Genomic DNA, 22,382 nt, shown 5'->3' with positions numbered 1-22,382 from the left:
GAAGTAACTTCTTGATCTTTGAACACAGTCCTTGGTACTGATACAAAGTTTGCAACTAAGTCTTCAAAAGCAAAAACATTTCCAAGAATGTTAAACTTCAATTATTATAATTCGAACACTGTGCCTTTCTCTAAAGTGCGTGACAATGACAAAAAGGGAAGAAAAACAAATTAATGGGAAATGGTGAGGAGAATTTATGGACCAGAAAGATTGAGGAATTTTATTGGCTGTATGAAGAACAGATATTGTTGCAAAGACTAAATCAAAGTGATTAAGATGGATTGGCTGCATTTTAGGAATGCCTGCTGAAAGAAAACCATGACAAATTTTTAGATGCATTGCTATAAGGTAAAACTTCAGGATGGCCTTGACTAAGATGCATAGATAAGATAGAAAGTGGTTTTTAAATGAGTAGTGTGTTTACAAACTGGAAGAGAACATGCCTGGAAAAAGAATGGAGGAAAATTGCTACCGTGGCAGCAAAGAGCCTATGTTGAGAGATGTTCTTTATGCAGAAAAACCTCTTATAATCCCATTAGTCAAGATGTATGGAGTAGCAACTAGACGCGACAGTGGGAGATCTGTTTTGGACTGTTTGGACTGTAATCCTATACTAACTTTCATGAGAATAAGCTCTATTGAACTCAGTGCAACTGATTTTGGAGCAGGGGTATATAGGATTGTGCTGTTTAAAATGTACCATAACAGGACCTCTGTCTCTCTCAGCCTCCCCCAATTTGGTGGTCTCCAGATATTGTTGAACTACAGCTACTAGAATCTCTTACTGAGGCTGATGTGAGTTGTAGTACAAAGTACTGGGAGCAGGGAGGGCACCAGGTTGGGGAAGACTGGCCTATGCTTCCTCCCCATGGGGCAAATTGCAGTTATGGGATGAAAGTGGTGTGGTATGGGGGTGAATCTCCATTTTACTAGCACCATGACCCCAAACTGAATAATGACCTTATGCTTGATTATACTTTTGAAAAACTGTGGAAAAGAAGATCATGGACCTTTCACTTAGTACAATATAGTATTTTGGCTCAGATAGTCCAGTCCTGTGGGCGATGATGTCTACACGGCAATACATAGGACAGGGGTCAGCAAACTTTTTCAGCAGGGGGCCGGTCCACTGTCCCTCAAACCTTGTGGGGGGGGGGCGGACTATATTTTAAAGGAAAAAAAATGAACAAATTCCTATACCCCACAAATAACCCAGAGATGCATTTTAAATAAAAGCAGCTACGGCCACCCCAAAACTATCTGTGGTAATTTGGGGGCGCTGGGCGGATAATTGCACCCCGGCATCGCATCTGCTAAAGATGGCCCTGGCCTTCCTCTTTCAATTAGCCTTTTAAGTTGATATCTTTCCCTGTCTGCATACAAATTAGATTTTTTTCAATATGTTTTCAATATCTTTTTGTTGTTTTATTACTTGTTCTTTGCTGCCCAGGGGTTCTTTGGGAGGAAAGGTAAGATATAAATTTATATATATATATGTCTTTATTAAATTTCATGTTCCCATTATTTGTCTGCTTTGATTTAACTAAATCATTCAAATGTATTCTACTTTTGATCTGATTCTGGATCTTTTTTTAAATTACCATTACTTTGCTGCAGGAGGTTCAGCAAAGCTAAAAATATCTATTTTCAGTCACTTAACTTCCCTGGCACTGAAGAAGCTCTCCTTTGGTTTTTCTGAAAGTACGAGCTTTCAGGAATGCTGTGACAGAATCTGAAGAAGCTTGGAAGCTCAATGAGCTCCACAGAATGCAAAGGTTCTTGTGGGATTTTGTAACCAGAATCGTGATCTATTTACCATTGTTAATAGCACATGCAAAATCTTTCCTTCCTTCTCTCTGGGAAGCCTTTTGTACTGTGCTTTACGGGTCAAATTGTGTTATTAGCAGAGGGCCTCTAGAAGGAGCTGTTGCTCTTTCCAAGTGACCTCCAGAGAAAAAAGAAAAGAGAAAAGTGCTCTCTATTGAGAGACGCTGGCTGGCTTTGTCAGACAACATAGCCCCAATTGGAAAGACAAAATGTGAAGATGAGAGAGACGTTGGTCCTGAAGGTTGGGTTTGAAACTTGACTCATGTTATTATATTTAAAGCCTCATTTCAATAGCAACTGGTTGCCACAGTCAAGTTTTTCAGATTTATGGTTTGAAACAGACTTGTGAAAAGGCAAAATCAACAAGGACTCCGGTGGCGCCTTAAAAAAATGAACAGATTTCTATTTTCCTAGGCTAGAGCCAACTTTTCATGCAGTTCTTCAGCATGGTGAGCCTTCCAGATGTTATTGAAGTAGTAACTTCCATTGGACTTGTGGACTGAGGCCGATGTGGAGGTAACAACATCTGCAGGCACTAGGGTGGAGAAGATTCATATAGTTAAACCAGACCATATGAATGTCTGGAGGCAAATGAGTTCCAAAGATAAGGTGCCACGGAAGAAAGTGCATGGTGTTGTGAGACAATAGATGCTGGTTTTTGTTCTAAGGCCTAAAGCAGATATGATCTGGTAGGAGAGCCAGGAGTGTCTTTCCTTAGGAAGATGCCCTGTGCAGATTGATAGAGATGGTCTCAAACCCCTTGTCTGGAAAATTATAGATTTAGCTTAGAAGTGCCATTTGCATTCAACCACAAAAGACAGATCCCTCCTCGGAAGAGCTTACAACCTAATTTTAGATAGATGGGAAGCCTACAGATGGCAAGATGGAAGAGGAGAAGCATTATCCCTAAATGAGAAGAACCACATTCCTGGGACTGAATGTCCAGTGTTGGTACTTGCTCTGCAGAAAATCCTGGAGATTAGGCCGATTCCACTGTGCACTCACTATACATATTAATAAGAACCTAACAAGACATGGGTTGTTGTTTCTCGTTTAATAGAAGCCACAGGGACCCTTGAATTGAATCAGGACCATAGCACTGAAGAATGAGATTAATCCTTTCTTTTTGTAGCATTATTCCAATTAGCCCTCACTGCAATCTGTAGTTTACTGGTACCGAGGTATCCATGCAAGATCTGTAAGTTTTATTCTGCAAGGGGCAAATAGAAGATATGGGCAAGAGAATTTTAATCAGAAAAATAATATGGAGCTAACCCTACCTATTCTAGTGTCATATTCCTAATCTAACCAGTATCTCCTCTTTGCACCTATTTTTTTAATGCAGGAGAATCATAACTATCCCACACTGCATCTAATTTGGGCCTAAAAGACTGACTTTAAAAATTAGTAGCAGAAAAACACTGGGCAGAGGAAAATGTCTCCTCTTAAAAAATAATTCAAAGTTAGGTAATGTTCAATTTGTTTGATCTGGCGCGACTCCCGCTAATTGATTTACGATCCTCAATTAGCTCTTTACTGCCCGGCACACTTCTCCTGCCGCACGCTCTGCTCCGATCTCTCAGTCACGCCGTAGCAGAGATTACACAGCGGTGTAAAACTGTCATGTAGCTTGGCTTCCAGACAAACACACACAGTCCAGGTTTGTCTATTTACAGCTTTTATTCCAACATTTCTCAGGAATTTCCAGGACTATTTGCAGCCATGACAAAACTGCATCCTTTCCCCACAAAGTACCGAGTGGGACTGACATACTCTTCCCAAGCTCCTCCCAAGCTTCCAAAATTGACGTCAGAATGGTGTGGCATCCTGGGAAGAACTTAACCTGTTAAGTTCCAAACCCAACACCCCCCTTTGCCGCACATTCTGACAAGATCTTTTTGAGTTCAATACCTTACCCTTTGCCTTGTGCTCCTTCCCAGCATCTTTCCCAGGCACCTGTTGAACCCTTTCAACACTCCCAGAATCACACTGTGCGAATCTCGCCCACGCACATGTTGCCTGGTATCTTTCAGGTGGAATGCCCTTTGTTGTGCGACTAGAAGAAGAGAAGAAGAAGAGTTTGGATTTGATATCCCGCCTTTCACTCCCCTTCAGGAGTCTCAAAGCGGCTAACAATCTCCTTTCCCTTCCTCCCCCACAACAAACACTCTGTGAGGTGAGTGGGGCTGAGAGACTTCACAGAAGTGTGACTGGCCCAAGGTCACCCAGCAGCTGCATGTGGAGGAGCGGAGACGCGAACCCGGTTACCCAGATTACGTGACTACCGCTCTTAACCACTACACCACACTGGCTCTCTCTCTCTAGACCTTCTGGGCATAAACTCAGATGTTACCTCTGACTCACTGCCACCAGGAAATGTGTCCTCAGCATCACGGGATTCCCCCTCTGACTTAAAACGTTTTCGAATCCTCTCCATTACACTCACAGGGGAACTGGGCTCGCTTTTGGCCTCCTTTTTTACAACTTGTGGAGAAACTACCGATACCTCCTCCTGTTCCTGACTTTGGTCAGTTACCTGATCGTCATCATCAGACTCAGCTTCTTCTTCCTCCCCCTCATAATCTTCCTGTTCTGAAAGACACTCTGAAAGAACATCATGCTTGACAGCAGCTTGTGTCTTTTTATCCTGCTCATAGAACTCAGCGTGTTTACTGATCAGTAACTTACTCTGATCACCTGATGGAAATGCAAACCTCCATGCACTCGCTGTTGGCTCATACCCACAGAAGATCATTTTTCGGAACTTGGATCCATCTGGCCCCTGCAAAGCAGCAGGTACCGGCACAGACGCACGTGACCCGAACATACGCAAAAAATGAATCTGGGGTTTCCTGCCATGCAACAAACCAAACGGTGTGTCCCCTACCATGGAATTGTAGGTGCGATTCCAGGTGAAGCTTACATACTTGATTGCCTCCAGCCAAAACCTTGGAGGTAACCCAGAGTCTTCCAGCAACACCTGTGTAGTTTTAACCAGAGCCTGACATTTGAGCTCTGACACTCCCCTCTCATTGGGTGAAGTCACTGTGTGACGTATCCCTTTCTTGTGAAAGTACTTCTGCAAAGCAGAACCTGTAAACTCAGCTCCTCTGTCACTTGTGACAGCTTGCACTTTGGTGGAAAACCTTTGTTCCACCCCCTCAATCCACCCTTTGATCAGCTGTGCTGCATCATCCTGGGATTTGAGACCATGTATCCAGGAATTCTGAGTAAAATCCTCCTGCATCGAGAGCAGAAACCTTGACCCTCCCAGACTTGGTTCCTTTACAGGACCCCACAAATCTATGTGAATCAGTTCAAAAGGCCTTGTTGTTATCCTTTCAACCTTTGGATAACTGCATCCTTTTACCTTTGTCAGTTTGCAAGTTTCACAACTTACAGCATGTCCACATTCTGAGATCTTACAACCATTGGAAACTTCCGGCAGCACCTGTAGTTCTTCAAGAGAACTATGAGCTGTACGTGTATGCCAAGCATGTACGCATGAATCATGATTGGGAATTGTAGCACGCAGTGCTTGTGCTTTCTCAACCTTCCCACCACCCTCCAGAGACGTTTTAAGAATGAAGAGATCATTCTGCCCCTTTTTAACCTTGGCAAGCATCCTCCCTCCTTTGGAGATTGTGCACACATCACCCTGAAAACAAACCGTAAATCCCTTTTTCAGTAAATGAGGTACAGATAAAAGACAGTGTTGCATCCCAGGAACAGTACAACACTCCAACGTTTCCTGTAAAATACAAAAATGCAAATTTACAGCATTAGTCATATTTCTTTTCTGTCCATTTGCAAACAGTACAGTTTTCCCGGCAGGAATTGCCGTGCAGTTCCACCTCTCGACAGCAGGTGCCTCTGGAATCAAATTGCGATTAGCTGCAGAGTCAATAACAAAACTTAGCTTTTGGCTTGTCCCACGGCTGTCCTCAGCCAACGCCAGACTAGCCGTGATCTGATAAGTCTCCTGACGTTGTTTTCCTCGTCCTTCTCTTGCGTTCCCACGCTGACCTCCCCTTCCAGACTGGTTCCCATGGAAACCCGACTGATTTCCATGGAAGGTGTCCTTGAAGCCTTCCTGTGCAGCTGCTCTCTGTGGGCAGTCTCTTTTGAAATGACCGTGAGATCCACACACGTAGCACCGACGAAATCCAGTGGAAAAACACTGCCTGGGGCTCCTCCCAGCTGGCCTCCTTCTCCTTCTTCCGGAAAAGCACTCCTTGCCAGATCCGCCCCCCCTGAACTGCCGCTCCATTCCAGCAGATTCAGTGGAAAACTTTTCAAACTTGCCTTTGGAACTTTCCGCCCCCCCGACTTGCTCACTAGCACTCCTTGAGGCTAAATCATCAGGAACAGGGGCTCCAGCCATCTCTAGGCTTTCAGCTTCCATCTGCCCTAGGCCTCCTGCTGAGCCTTCACACAGACGTTTCAGCACACTCCAGGCCTCACATGCAGATTCAACGCCATCCAGGTGATGTTGCAAATTAGCATGAACACCTGCTCTCAACATGCAGACCTCAGCTCTCATAGCTTTCTCCCTCTGCTTTTTCTCCTCCAGAGAAACAGACTTCAGCTTTCCTGCATCTCTGTCCACCAGTTGCACTGGTTCCCTCTGGGAAATGTCCCAAACCTCCGTGGCTATAAACCACGCTCTCACCCATCTTGCCCAGGTATTCCACGCTTGGGCGGTGAGTTCCTCAAGCTGTTCAAACGGAGCTTGAATCACCTCCTGGCCATCTGCCATCTTCCCCCGGGGCCCAGCGTACTCACGTAAACAAACAGCCGCTCTCCAGCTCCCGGTCTAGCAGGTCAGCTCCCAGCTGAGATCGACTGCCTCACCACTTCAGGCAGGACTCAAAGCTGTTTCAGGCATCGACACCAGCTTGCCTTCAAACGCTAGGCACAGCTCTCAGCTCTAAGCAGCCTTTTTTTTTCCAACAGGCTTTCTGTCCATAGTCTCCCGTTCTTCCCAGGTGCCCACAAGCTTTACTCACAAGCTCTTCTGGCTCCTGTCCGTGAAGAAACGATTCCCTGCTGCTTTTAGCACTGCAGCATTCAGCACAGCGTCTTTCAGGTTGCTTGCTTGCCTCAGACACAGGCCCCGCTTCCGTCAGCGCCACTGCTTCCGAACGCAGAACTTCAAAGCATTCCAGCAGCCCCAGCGACAGCTTTACAAGCGGTGATTTATACCCATAACCTGTTCAATTTGTTTGATCTGGCGCGACTCCCGCTAATTGATTTACGATCCTCAATTAGCTCTTTACTGCCCGGCACACTTCTCCTGCCGCACGCTCTGCTCCGATCTCTCAGTCACGCCGTAGCAGAGATTACACAGCGGTGTAAAACTGTCATGTAGCTTGGCTTCCAGACAAACACACACAGTCCAGGTTTGTCTATTTACAGCTTTTATTCCAACATTTCTCAGGAATTTCCAGGACTATTTGCAGCCATGACAAAACTGCATCCTTTCCCCACAAAGTACCGAGTGGGACTGACATACTCTTCCCAAGCTCCTCCCAAGCTTCCAAAATTGACGTCAGAATGGTGTGGCATCCTGGGAAGAACTTAACCTGTTAAGTTCCAAACCCAACAGGTAAGACATGGAGGAAATCAGCAGGTAGCCAGCCTTGCATATGCCTTGCTAGAAAAATGGCACATCAGGAAACTTGAATCTTAGAATCATAGAATCATAGAATCATAGAGTTGGAATAGACCTCAAGGGCCATCGAGTCCAACCCCCTGCCAAGCAGGAAACACCATCAGAGCACTCCTGACATATGGTTGTCAAGCCTCTGCTTAAAGACCTCCAAAGTAGGAGACTCCACCACACTCCTTGGCAGCAAATCCCACTGTCGAACAGCTCTTACCGTCAGGAAGTTCTTCCTAATGTTTAGGTGGAATCTTCTTTCTTGTAGTTTGGATCCATTGCTCCGTGTCCACTTCCCTGGAGCAGCAGAAAACAACCTTTCTCCCTCCTCTATGTGACATCCTTTTATATATTTGAACATGACTATCATATCACCCCTTAACCTCCTCTTCTCCAGGCTAAACATGCCCAGCTCCCTTAACCATTCCTCATAAGGCATCGTTTCCCGGCCTTTGACCATTTTGGTTGCCCTCCTCTGGACACGTTCCAGTTTGTCAGTGTCCTTCTTGTGGCCAGAATGAAAAGCGGAATTGTCAAGAATGGGATGACATCAAAACCCTCCACCTAGTGCACTTCCACAGTGTGCATAGTGTATAAACTGTATGTCAGGACTGGAAATATTGGTGATAGAAAGGAAGGCGGGACTAAAACCTTTCTTGGTTTGATTTCCTGTGGGGTTTATTTTGGGACGTTTTGGCACATTCTCACTTGTCCCACATTACATTGCTCCCTATGATGCTGGACTCCTACAATGATTAAAAAAAATTATAGGGAGCAATTTACTGCAGGACATATACAGACAAAGGCATCTGAAGCAGGCGACCCTTGCAGTAATAATTCCCTCAGTAAATCTGGTCGCAGCTGTTCCTGCTGATGCACTGACTCGTGGGTGAGATCTGAGCGCAGTAGAGCAGGGCTGCTCTGTGACTTCCTGAGTCATCAATCAGACTAGAAAGCATGTTGACACTACTAAGCTAAAGGACAAGAATCAGTGACACCTTGGCGCCTCTGCACGGCACAGGCTTGTTCTGTTAGCAGTCCCGGGGGGTTCTGGTGTCTCTGTCTCTCCTAGCTGTTGTCAGTCTGCCTGGCACCTGGCACCCTTTTCTCTGGCATTGGCTTCCACTGCTAGGCCTTCTGGCATGGTATGCCGAGCCTTCTTTTCCCAGATCCAATTGCTGTCTCATGCTCTTTCCAAGCCAAGGTGTCGCTAACTAGCCCCTAAAAACAGCATATACCATCTCTGACGGTTCTTTTATCAGCTTCTGTTTCCATGTTCAGTGCCCATCTTGCAAATGCAGCTGTTTGCACGGTTATGTTCCAAACCTGTTCCTGAAAGTAAAATCCTGCCCTCCTTTTCCATCACCTTATTCATAGAATGGTTTAACCCTGTGAACCCCCCTGATGCCCTTACAGAGGAGCGTTGGGCTAGAGTGCCATGCTGGGGTCGCCCCTTGCCCACCTCCCTCCATCCCTGCCCACTCACTGTCTAGGGAGCATGCCAAGCGAGGAGAGAGTGAGCCATTCAGCAAGGGGGCTGGGGACACGGCGGTGAGGCCAAGCTGGGCTTCGGGGCCCAGAGACCCCCCCCAGGGCAGACAGGGAAGGATGGGGAGCCAGGGACAGGGCCCACCAGAATGCACCTGGGTGGGACGATGATCCCCACAGCAGCCAGTGTCTGCATGGGGGTGCCTAGTTTGTGCCCCCTCAAAATTATGCACCCAGGGCCATGGCCCTCCTGGTCTTCCTGCGTTACGCCCCTTGGGTACATGTGGCTCATGCAACCACATGACAGGATGTATCAAGGATTTTTGTGCCAGCTATATACTGCATGGTTGCATTGGGCGTCTGGAGCCATCAGCCATGCGGGATCATGTTATGGAAAAGGGTCTCTTGTAAGTCTGCTGCTGCATTTGAAGGGCGTCTCACCCGGGCAGGATTTATTGACGAAAGACACCCTTTTTCAAATGCAGGGTGCTATTTAGCTCCTCTTATTGCTGCGATGGTTAGAGTACCAGAACACAGTCCTCTACTGCACTACATTCTCTCCCCATCCCCCGGCCTCTCTGCTTCCCTTGAGTTTTACATGCTGTGCCCTGGGTCTGCATTCAGCTTCTTTTCACTTCTGCAAATCTCGGCCTCAAGGCAGAACAGGAACAGGAGCTATGTGAAATAGCTTCAGGCACCTGCCAAGGCTTGGCTCTTAATTTTGTATTTCCCTGTGCATCAGTTTCTCCAGATCATTTTTCGTTGCTCAGGAGGAAAACTGATCCATCAAGCACTTTTCTTGTATCGCCTGTGGCATTGTCTAATTTCACACCCCCTTGTCCTACTCACAGCATGCTAGACCGATCTGTCCCTCTTTGATTTCACATCTGCTGAGTCTTGGATCTTTTTTGCATTAGAGGTGTTGAGGACTTGATGCACTTCCTGCTCCTCTTGTTGGAATAACCCCCAGCACAGGCAGCCTCCCCTTTTGGATGCTGTCACTGAAGCTGCTTGATAGGGGAGCGAGCTAGATGGTTTTGTGGCTGCCCTCTGTTTACACATGTCCTTTGAGTGCAAGTCTGCTCTTGGTTAATTGCAGTAGGGCTCATGTCAGAGGCACTTTTTAATTGGCTTATGGTGTGAAAAACCGTGAAATCTGGGCCATGTTTTATTATAGTTCCTATCGCTCTGAACAAGATGGGAGTAATTAAACTCATGCTGTCATTTTAGCTCAGCTCAGCTCTGTTCAAAGCAGGGTTTATTTTTAAGCATTATAGATACGCCGTAGCCTTCTGATAGCAAAGTCAGGGATTTTGTGTGTGCACATTTCTATTCTCTGCCATAACCTGGTTGGTCCTGCCGTCTATGCGCTAAAACAAATGGGAGCTTTAGCCTTCCTACGAGTTTTGTAAGAGAAGAATTTGCTGCTAAGCCGGTCCCTTCTAGTGCGTGGAGTTGCTTTGCAGCTGCTAAGTGGACTTATCTTCCAGACACTATAATGTTTTTGTTCTGATCACTAAGCCTGTGAGGAGTAGGCACTTAGGAATGCAGTTTTGAAGGGTAAGAATTTCATTTCCTACTCAGCGTCACAGAGGATGCCAATCCCATTTTCAGGGCATACTTTTGAGCCAAGGCTCATCAGCATTAAGCCCCTGAATCTGCTTTGAATGTCAGGGAATGTCAGCATAAAGTAATGGCAGTGGGTGCCTCTGAGTACATGCAGAGTGTCTCTCCCCCCCCCAAGGGATTTCCCCCTTCTCCTCCACCCATGTGCACCCAGCATCATCCCCAAATCTGCACCAGAGGGTTGGGGGAACCCCAGAATGGATTTAGGGGGCACCCAGGGGGAGAAGAGAGGGAGAACTTTCTGCTGTGCAAGGAGAACTCTTTGTGCTGACAGAACATTTTGCTTGGTGCTGCGTTGGATATAATTCATTGGCTTCCACCCTTTCTGCCTTCCTGCCCCTTATGCCCTCCAAAACATATCTATGTGACCACTACCCTCTCCTCAAAGCTGATCTTTTCCAGGACATTTTTGGAACAATTTCCTGGTCTCAATACTATATCACAACTAAGCCAAAATACCTGTATTTAAAATAATTGTATATTCTTTCCCTGTTTATTCCTGTCTCCATTTCACCCCTTTCCTCTTTGTTTTCCACATGCCTTTTTAATGTTCATAAGTCCTCTGCGACATGGATTTGTCAAACATGTTCTTTGTAAAGCATTATGCATATAGATGATGGCGCCCTCATCAATGATGGACTTGGATCCAGAAGATTTGGGTGGCCTTGGAAAAGTCACTTTCTCTCAGTGTAGTCTACCTTGCATGGGAGCTGTGAGGGTAACTCTGGAGTCCCTTGAGAAAGTATGGAAAACAAATATGCTAAAAATCACATCTCTATTCCATGGAAGCATCTTCTGCGTAGGAATTTGGCAATGTGTGAATTGGTCCTGACAACAGACTATGATTCCACAGTAGGTCAGAGGATCTTGCTTCAGGCAAAATGTTGTGTCTTAGGTTTTTTTTTGAAAAGTGGATTTAATTAAAAATTAATTGGAAACAAGTTTAACTATTAAAATGGCACTGCCCTATGAATAATGGATGGGATTTTAAAACACTGCCTTCTAACTGCCCAGCAAGAGCATACGTCTGCAAACTGGGGTTTTATGGGTCATGCATTAATTATTATTGTATCTGCTTCCTTTTACCCCCTCCCATTCTCACAGAGAGCAGCCACTCTAGGATTTTTCATCAGTGGGTTAGCAGTGGCACAGTAGAAGGTTAGCCGCAAACCCCATGGTGTGGGATGGATTTTCTCTCCTTGAGCACAATGTGGTAGATCTAGATGCCCGAGGATGTATGAAACCCAGGCTGGCGGATGGGACAATGTTATCTGTTCAAATAAATGAATGCTTTGATGCAGGGCTTGAGCTGAAGGGGGGAAGGATTTGTTCTGACCCCTCTGACAAAGACTCAACCTCCAGCAGAGAAAAAAAGGCAGGCACTATGACCCACAAGTGACCAGGAGGAAGCTGAAGGTTGGGTGCACTGGAAGAAGGCTATGTCTACTGCCTTCTCTTTCATAACACTGGGCAGGGTGGCTGGAGGCTGCTGTTTGAGCAAACCCAAGAGCAAAGTGGCCCTTCACAAATTGATGGAGCTTCTCAGAGCATTACTTTGCCAAACCAACCACGTGAGAAGCGGACCTCTGAATCGAGCCATCAAATGCTAACCCATTTGGTCACTAGAGGGAGATAGAGCCATTTTTGTCTTTCAAAGGCTCTTAAACTCTAGAAGAGTGGTTTTCTTTAGTACCCAGCCAAAGAGTCTCAGAAAAGAATTGTCTGAAAATTTAATTTCTTGAATGTTGGAGAATTTCAGCTCTCCCCAGGAGAATGTTCAGCAAAATGTCCCCTGAATCTTGCCACCCACAAACAGTGCAGAGAATGCTGGCAGGCCATTTCCGCCCAGTCCATGTTTTATTGCTGCAAAGAGAGGATTATTATCTCCTTGCCGTGGTCAAGGGGGAACTAGACTGCAAAAGCAGAATCAGGCAGCTGCTCTTTGGGTGTAGGGAAAAGCATTGCTCTGTTTTCATTCCTGAAGCACACCCCATCCACCTGACAAGCTAAATCGATACTGAACATAATGACTTGAACAAAGGAAAATCCATGCTAGCCTTGAATGTTCAGCCATGCTCCAAGGAAGAATATGTTTCTTACTAAGCATCATCAGGGCATAAATATTTGATGGCTGAGAGGAGGCCACTGTATGAATTATGGAAAAGTTCCAAAAGAAACACAAGCCATTATTGCTGGAAGGCCATATTGCTGCTGACTTGAGGAACAAACACCTGCTGGGCAACCCCCTCTTTTCTCTGCAAGGATATGTCAGGGGAGCCGTGGTCCATGTTAGAGCAGAATCTGTGTTGTGCTTATTGTTGCTGTCTTGGGAGAGGGAGTCTCTGCCCCATCGAAGGGGCGTAGTTCACTCCTAAGCATATTTACTGAGATGCAGCTCTGATGGAGTCCAATTGGGGCTTACTCCCTGCCAAATATGCTTATGGTTGCAGCCTTAGTGGCTAAGTTGTGCTTGCTTCAGAGCCTTTTGATGCAATCAGCTATTGGTACAATAGTGACAAGTTTCACACAGACCATATGCCTTCCCTCAAAGATCCATTTCTGTGGCGAGAGCATCAATTCTGTGGCGAGAGCATCAATTCTTCCCAGTGATCCAGCTGCAATTGTATCTGGGAAAATACAAGACTTCCCGCAGCTAGCACGTTTATTTGTGATTGTGTTAATGATAGCACACCTCCCTCCCCATGTCTGTGACCTCATTTTTGTAGTCTCTCTCTTAAACTGCTATTCTTCACAGTCTCTCTTCCCACTTGCAACTTCAGCACTTAAAGGCTCATCCAGCAATATTTCTTAAAAGATTTGAAAGGCAGCAGCATTAACCCTCTGCAGCAACACCCTGTCATTTTTTAAACCTTTAATTCCAGGTGTTTATGTATAACATTTCTCAGTGGCCTTGGCAGTAATTCACATTCTGAGTGTTTTTCACTTTTTTATGCTTTGCACTGCAATATGATGACTTTGCAGTTCATGTTCCGTGTGTAGTCCTCTCTTGCACATGAACTATCCTTGTTGTCAAGATGGTAAAACGTGGGGTGGACAGTACCACTGTTTAGTGGACCACCAGCTGGTTGGGCAACCATACCCAATGAATGCTCATTAAAGGCTTTGTATCTTTGGTGGAGTGCTGCTGCTCTGTCCTGCAACTATTCAGTGACAAGGTGAGGGTCCATAGCTCAGTGGTGTAGCACATTTCTTGCATGTATCAGGTCCCAGTTTCAATCCATAACCTACCTCAGTTACACACAGAGAGAAAAATGACCGAACTCTGAGGATGGACGAAGTAGTAAGGATTATCTTCCTTACTTTTCCTGCCAGGGAAAGCAGGGGATATGACCTCACAGAGTATTCTCTCTAGGAATTTACAGGGGAGAACTCCATGTGTCTTAACCCTTTGCTTGTCTAGCAAAGCTTGAAGTTTTAATTTGGCTGTGAGATTATTTCTCACAAGATGGGGTATAAATGTAAAAACTTACAAACAAACATAAGAAGAAGCATAAGAAGGGCATCTCACAGTGGTGAACCAGATATCTGTGGGAAGCCTGTAAGCAGAAACTGAGTGATAAGAGCACTCTCCCTACCTGCGATTTCCAGCAACTGGTATTCAGAGACATACTGCCTCTGAGGTGTTCAGAGACTTAACGAATGTGCTTTGCATACAGAAGGCCCCAAATTCAATCCCTGGCAGTTCCAGGTGAAGGTCCAGGAAGAGCAGGAGATGTGAAAAAGGCCTCTGCCTTGGACAACCCCTTACAGACATACTAGGGCTAAATGGACAAATAGCTGATGCCAGTGGCGTAGCGTGGGGGGTGCCAGGGGTGCCGGCCGCACCGGGCGCAACTTCTGGGGGGGCGCGCTCGCTGCCTCCGGAGTCGCCGAAGAGCCTTGGGCGCAGGCTGTAGCGGAGCCGCATGTCTCGCAGCGCCCGGCAGGCAGCGGCTCTCAGCGCTCGCCGCGGAGGACGTGCCAGGCAGCCCCTCCTCACAGCCCCGCCTCCGCCGCTGCTGCTGCTGCAGCTGCTGGGCCGTTGCATTTTCCTCGCCTCTCTGCCCCCCTCCTCCTCCAGGCAAGCGGCGTCGTTTGGGCGGCAGCGCCAGCGGCAACTCGCAGGTTAGGGGTTAGGGGGGGCGCAAATTACGTGCCTTGCCCCGGGTTAGGGGGCACAAATTACTTGCGTTGCCCCGGGTGCTGACAACTCACGCTACGCCGCTGGCTGATGCAGCTTCCTATGTTCTTAAATAAACCAGGATTCTTGTTGTGTCGTGACCATTTTTTGTTTTCTCCAGGCAAGGTGAGCTGATACGGTGTTGTTTTGTGTGTGCGCATGTGCCCTTGAAGTTTTCATCTTATGTGAAGATAGGTATATTGACTTCATTATTACATAATAGATACAAGAAACATGACTGTGCTTCTTTAGGAGCCAGGTCTGTGTGACACCATTGCTTCATCAATAGGCAAAGTACTCACATGGGTCCATGCCTTATTCTCATGGTCCTACTGAATGGATCAGTGACGACGTAGCAATTAAAGCTAATTGGATTTCAGTTGCTGGCAACATGCAGTAGCTTTCCTGTGCGGATCTGAACAATTTTGCAAATGGGCAAACACCAGGGAAAAGCTGCCGGAGATAGTGAAAGATTAGTTTTATCTGCTGCATCTTCTTTCTGACAACACGGCTTCCGACGATCGAGGAAATGATGTCAAGGTAGCTCAGCAGGTAGGCTTCACACATGTGCCCTGCTAGCCCATTAGATGAGTTTAGTGGTGAAAGCCATTTTTAAATAAACCAGTGAAAGTGGCAGATCTTCAGGCAACAGTATGAGAGCCATCCAGTGCTTTGGAAACGTTTGTGCTGTCCATTGTACTCCAAGATTGCAAAGGACCCATGTTATGTGCATAGGTGCCAACTCCTAGGGGTGGGGGTGTCTTTGGTTCCCTGAATATTTGTTGGCAGGGGGCTGAGCCCCCACAATGTTGAGGGGGTGAGCATGGAGCCATGCATGGTGCAGCATCAGTGGCTGGCTCCTCCTGAGCACAAGAGACGAGGAGCCACTGGACATTGAAGCTGCACAAGCGCTGGACTGCATGCTCAGCCTCCTCTTGACGATGTGCACGTGTGATGTCACAGGTATGTGACGCTGCTCATACATGCAACACTGGGCTCCTTCAATATTGGATGCAGTACTGGTTGTGTATGCCATTAGTGAGGCAGGAAGTTGTGATATAGTGGAACACAACTTTCAACTATATGTACCTCTGCAGCCACATGTATAAACAGTGAATGTGGAATTGCAGCATAAAAACTCTGGTGACTGAGAATCTACTATGGACCAATGCTTGCTAATACAAGATTTAATGAAAACATACTATTGAAATACAGAAGGTACATGTAAATGTTGCTTGCTTCATTGAAACAATCTTATTATGCTGTTCAGATAATGACTGCAGTAGTTTATCAAACACAGTGGGAGTTGACCTTTTAAAATATCTATCATAATGGGACTCATTCAAGTGTTTCACTGTTTTTAGGAAGATTCATGTAATGCATAGTGGGAGATAAGGGATGGAGACAGGGCAAATCAGGATCCTGAAGGGTTTCAGAGAGAAGCAAGAGGATAGCTGCTGTGGCTAAGACAAGATGTCCAAAACTGAAGTCTTCAAAAAAGCAAGATGTCTATGCTATTCAATAACCTGCTGCAAAAGATTTGTGAAACGCTTTGAGGTCAAAAATTGCTCAGATATGTGCTGAACCTGATGCTACAACTAGTCCAGGTCTGTTGGAGGTCCCTGGAGTAATGTTGATTTTCAACCTGTGGGATCAGTTTCAATTGTCCAGCCCAATGACATGGACAGGACACTAATTCCCCAGCCATGGCTGTTTCTGGACCAGAAAAAGCTGCCCTTAGTAGGTCTGCCTTCACTTCTCCAGCCTCTAAAAGCTGCAAAGCTATAAAGAAGTGAAGTTCATTGTAATAACATTTGAAAAATGTAGGGACTGGAATATGAGTGATTAGACCTCTCCTTGGTAGCATTTGTTCTTGCTAATATGTGAAAGATTTTTCTCTAATCGTCATGTCAGGAGCAGAGAGAGCATGTGCTTACTATCTGTCACAGTTAATTTCACCACCAAACACTTTCATAAAGGAGTGAAAAATAGAGATGGCTTAGTATTACCAAGTGATTTTGGAAGTTTAAAAAACCCTCAACACATTTCAAAATGTGAGCTCTAAGAATGTGTCTGTTTCTTCCTCCCCTCTGGAAATCATTATATCTGGCATTTGCAAACATGATCACATTTCTGGAGTGCTGTATGTCAGTAGAAGGAACCAGGGCACATTTTTTCTTTTTCAACTTACCCTCCAGCTACATGTAGAATAACAGATGGGGCTGCAGTGAGATGCATGCAGGAAAAGGAATTTCCTGGCTCAATAATTTGCTCACTCTCTCATATAAGAGCATTTTATATCATGTAAAGGACTCCAAGGCCCCAGCTTATCCTGTGGTCTAACGCAGGCAGGGCTTCCAAATGTGTTTATAATGCAAAAGATAAACTATGCTTTAAGCTCCATTTTACAGATGGGAAACTCTTTGATTCATCCAAAATTATATGGAACGAAAAGGCAGGAATTGCATCAAGCTCACTTCAAGTCCCCAATCCGGCAGTCGTAGAAATATGTCCTTGGAAAAACATAATCACAGAGCCTCATGAGAAGACTGTGTGTACGCCATTCTTCTGCAACAAAGCAAAATGGAATAAGTCAAAGGGTTTTCTTTTGGCTGGTAAAAACAACCAAGAGTCTTGTGGCACCTGAAAGGCTAACAAATGTATTATGCCTGTGAGCTTTCTTGGACTACAGTCCACCTTATCAGATGCATAAATTTTATCCTGAGTTGCATGGGTATATAGAAATGTGATTTGGAAGGCGGGGAGGTTGGATACAGAGGTCAGAAGAAAGTGAAATGCAGAAAAGTACAGATATTGATAATCATGTTGTTTGGTTGATGTTTCTCTGAGCACTTGCTTCTTCTCTAAAGCTGTTGATGAAAACAATAATTGGTGTCTCAACTTGCTGTTCAGCAGCCCTTGTGGGGAGAAAAATGGCCTTCCCTCATTCTATTATTTAAACTGATATTCTTCTGATTAACAGCCATGTTTCTCTGCTATCATCAAAAAAGGTGAAGCATGGACTGCTGACATTTTCTTAGTTCATGCTTGCAGATTTTAAATCTCTGATCTCTCCCTAGCCTTCTGAAGAGTGAACACTCCTGGTTATTACATCTCTTTTGTCTTTTTCTCATAGGCTGTGCTATGGCACTTCCAGACTGTTGCTCTTTTCTGCTGGGGTTCAATTACATACTGGCAAATTCAGGCTGCACAATTAATTTGATTTGTGCTCTTGTGCAACAAATCTGCCCCCATCAGTCTTTTTGCGATAAGGAAAGTGGTGGGAGATGTTCCCACTTGTTTCATACAACATTGAATAACCTCCTAGCAAATTAATCAGAATGAATGTGCAACAAATAACTGATGTCGCCTAACCTCCCTGCAAACTTTGGGCAAACAAATCTGGATGAATGCTAAATTAAGTATGGAGCTGACATCAATCTCCTCTGAACCGTCCCCAGTTAGTGATATCCAAAGTGAACATGATATTGCAAGGAGGGTATCTCTATTGCTGATATTTCATTTTTGTGAACTCATACCAGAACAGCAGTGCCTGTTTCGTTCTGTAGCCTCTTACATTTGAGATCTAAATTATTCATTTGCTGCGAAAACTTTACCTCCGTTTGTGTGTGTGTGTTCGCACGTGTGCATGCTTCAGTATGGATTTCATTCATAATTTCCTCTTGGCTAAAAGAAGGTTGCTAGGCTTCTACCAATAAATGTTGGAGACAACACATCATTTACAAATGGGGCAAATACTCAAACATTATGTAGAAGGGTAACACTATGGGTCAGTCCTTGTCCACCAAGTTATATAAAATCAGGGGTGGCTAACCTGTGGTCCTCCAGATGTTGTCAAACTACAGCTCCCACCATCCTTGGCCGTTGGCCAGGCTTTCTGGAGCTTATGGGCGTTAGAATCCAACAACATCTAGAGGATGCCAGTTAGCCACCTCTGTTCAACGTATTACCTTCAGAACTCAACTAAGAGCTTATCCACACTTACTTTTTGCCCTGCCCTTTCCAGGCAGAGGTCTGCACTCCAACACTCCATGCCTAAGCATTTTGCATTTTCTTTTTGGGTTTCTCTGTCTAACTTCTGCCAGAGTAAAGTAGTAATACAAATAAGTCTGAAAATAAGGTCTGCATCACCTTTCTAGCAATGGTGAGAGCAAGAAAGGACAGGTTAGTAAGGCAGAGGAACATAGGAAACAACTTTATACCAGATCATTTCTCCACTAAGTCCAGTATGGTCTCCTCTATCTTCCATTAGCTCTTGAGGGTCTTAGGCAAATGCTCTTTCCCATCTCAGTCATATAACCAGAGATGCTAAAGATTCGAATTGGGACCTTCTGTTTGCAAAGTTTTTGTGACATTGAGCTACAGTCCCTTCCCCTGACAGAGTTACAGAAAAGAACAGGGTCCATCACCTGCATTCTAATCTAATGTGGATATGGAAACAGTGCTAGCTGACATCTGATGCCCACTATCAATTTGCTATTAGGCTGAATTTGGCCCTCTGTGTGGTTCATTCCTCAAACGACAATTTGCTGTTCATGCTTCCTTTGTCTAGCAAGAATTGCAGCCCTTCTCTCTGTTTGCACGTGCCGTGCACCGTGCAGAAGCCTTTCTGAAAGCATAAGGCCCTGGAATAGAGCTCTTAGTGGAATTTTGGCAACCGGCATGCCTAACAGATTATTTTTAAAAATAGGCTGGGGAAAAAATGCCCCCAGTGACAGCCGCAAGCCTGTTCTAAATTGGGATTAAAACAGATTTTGCTTTGTACAACATTTAGCCTAAAACAAATGGCACCACTAATGACATTAGCATGGCCAACATTCTCTGCTTATTAGGCAGCTCTGTGGCTTGGGCATTGCAAAGAATCCCTCCAGGGCTTAATAAGCCTTATTGGCCTCATGTTATTACTGTAACAGCATGGCTCCTTGAGCTCTGAGCCAAGGAGATCAGAGAACACAAACGATTCCAAGCTCAGCAAGAAGATGACACAAAGAAACTTATTCAATTTGTTTTAAATTTGGATCCATGCGTGACCTTGGGCAAGCCACTTAATTTCATTGGTTTTCCATCTTTAAGATGGGAAATGATTATGCTTCTTTGACCTGTCTTGGGTGTCTCATTTGTAAGGCTTTAGGACAAGGATTGTTTCTCACTCGAGCTGAACTAAGCATTCGCAGCACAACTCATATCCATCAAAATTAGCAATTTAGATCATCTTAATCTGGATATAGAACTCTTCCCCAATTTGAAAGGTCTGCCAGCAGAGTTGTGGCTGTTGCTTAATGAACTAAAAGGCCAATGGATGAGATGAAATACGTTGAGCCAGAGAAAGTGGGAACACGGAACTGGCAAAATGTACCAAGCACACAACATGACTGTGCATTACTATCTTGCAGAAAGATCAAATGTGAACATACCAAAGTTTCTCTGTTCACATATCCTCCGCATACAGACTGACATTTTCAATCTAAAGCCCGCAGAACAGGAATGGGGAACTTGTGGATTTCCAGATGTTGTTAAACACCAATCAGGCCAACCATAGTAGCACTTTGCACAATCAGAATCCAGTCTCTGCCAAGCTGGTAATTTAATGGTGATGACAATATCAGATTTCCATGGATATCTGCAAATCTGATGACAATATCAGATTCACCATTGGGTTCAGAGTAGATGATATGAACGTTCACCCAAAGATGTATCACTTGAACTATGGGAGCAATGAATGGCTCCTTCCCAAAGCATCCAAAATATTTCCTCATCTCAGGTTCAGTCTTTCAGCACTGTCTTGCGTTGTGACCAACAAGTGAATGTTATTTTGACCCTGTGCCTTGCACTGAGAGCTAATCCCCAGAGTAGATTTAGGGAGCTGCCTTATACAGAGTCAGATCATGGGTCCCTCCAGATCAGTGTTATCTGTGCTGGCTGGCAGGTGCCCTTCAGGACTTCAGACAGGAGATGCTGGGGACTGAGCCTAGAAGCTTCTGGATGCAAAGCATGCACCTTTCCATGGAGATACAGTCCAGAGCACAGTACAGACTAGGCAAAACACACACACACACACACACACACACACACACACACACACACACGACTTTGCTTCCATTTGTCAATTGAGTTAGCAGGCCAAAACCAAAATAAATTCCTTCTTAGGCCTTTACATGACCATCTGCTCCTGCATTGTGATCCAGGTGGTTGGATGCCAAATCTGTTCTGAATATGCCAACTGAGGAGTGGGCACTGGGCTTACAAAAAAGAAACACAAACAACCTCTTCTAAGCCTTGCCCTGTCCAACTCCTGACATCCCTCCCCACATGAGAAGGATGCAAGGCTGCCAGACCCCCAGACCCATTTCAAGGCTTGTGTGCATGGGGGGGGGGGTAGCAGGGGTTGAAATTTTGTTAGGATGATGGTCTGTTCTAAGTTGGCAGTTGGAACAGGCAAATGCTTTCCAGTAGGATCTTAAGTTTGTCTCAAACCCAAACTGACATTTGCTTGATCTTATTTAGGTTTCCTTTCCCTCCTTTGCTGTGCATTCAAGGTGTGTTGCAATATATTATCACTTGACCTGCTCACAAGAACCCTATAAAAGGAAGGTGAGAGAGTGACCTACTCAAAGCCACAAAATAAGGTTTGAAGGTGGGGTTCTCATGTCTAATCATATGATTTTTAAAAAATAAAACAACCAACTTAATTCAAAGTACCATAATAAAACCTCACCTTAATCTCAGCATCTGACCAAGATGTCTAGGCTATGCATTGGACAGGGAGCTTGGAGTTTCCTGTTCCAAATGTGTTGGCAGCAGCCCAGAGAAAACCTCCCAGGTGTGGGAGAGTGTAGATCAGGTGAATTCACTTTGAAATGCAGACCCAGCAGATTTGTTGAGCATCCCTAGCTGACATACCTTAACACGAATCCCCCCCTCAATACAAGTAACAATAAAAATCATACCAAAATTTCAGTAAAAAACTATTTCCGTCTACTGCCTCACCTAGTTGTTAATGGCAAACTAAAGACAGGCCAGCAGTTCTTATCGCTCAAAAGTTTTCTTGAATAAGTGGGTGTTGCACTATCTCCTAGAAATCAGAACAGAAGTAAACAATCATGCCTTGCATCACCATATTTTATGTTCAGCAACCACGGGTACTCTTTTCTGGAGGGATTCAAAGCATTACAAGTTATTACACATCAATCAATTTCCTTAAAACATGTGCAGTTACAAAATCAGCAAGCCCTTGATTGCATCTCAGGTATTTGGGTAGTGTTAGTGCCTGTCAATCATGCATCCTCCATAACTATACGGTCTGTTTAAAAACTCCCTTGCTATGTAAGGCAGGGAGCAATCAGATCTTCTCTCACTGCCTAAGTAGGTGGGAGCCGGCCCCCTTTGTATATAATATGCATGAAGCCCTGGGCAGACCATGATCTGCCCTTCTTTGAACATGACAGAGTAATCAGCAGCAGAGTTGAAAATTGTTCTAATTGCTGAGTGTAGGCTTTCCCACCGTGCAAAGTATTATGGTGACACGTCCTCTCCCGCCCTCATCTAGCTTCCTCTGTTGCTGGGAAGGTTAATTAGTGT

The 22,382-nt window shown here is 45.1% G+C and overlaps 1 long non-coding RNA gene across 2 annotated transcripts in view; it reads left to right on the top strand.

The window, feature by feature from the left end:
- LOC309534622 overlaps window positions 1-22,382 on the top strand; it is a 44,521-nt gene that overhangs the window by 20,475 nt on the left and 1,664 nt on the right. The window lies entirely within an intron of this gene.

This window comes from Podarcis vaucheri (assembly GCF_965113315.1).
Source record: "Podarcis vaucheri genome assembly, chromosome: 6".
Classification (NCBI taxonomy): domain Eukaryota; kingdom Metazoa; phylum Chordata; class Lepidosauria; order Squamata; family Lacertidae; genus Podarcis; species Podarcis vaucheri.
Note: the sequence above shows the minus strand (reverse complement) of the source record. Positions and strands in the feature narration are given on the sequence as shown.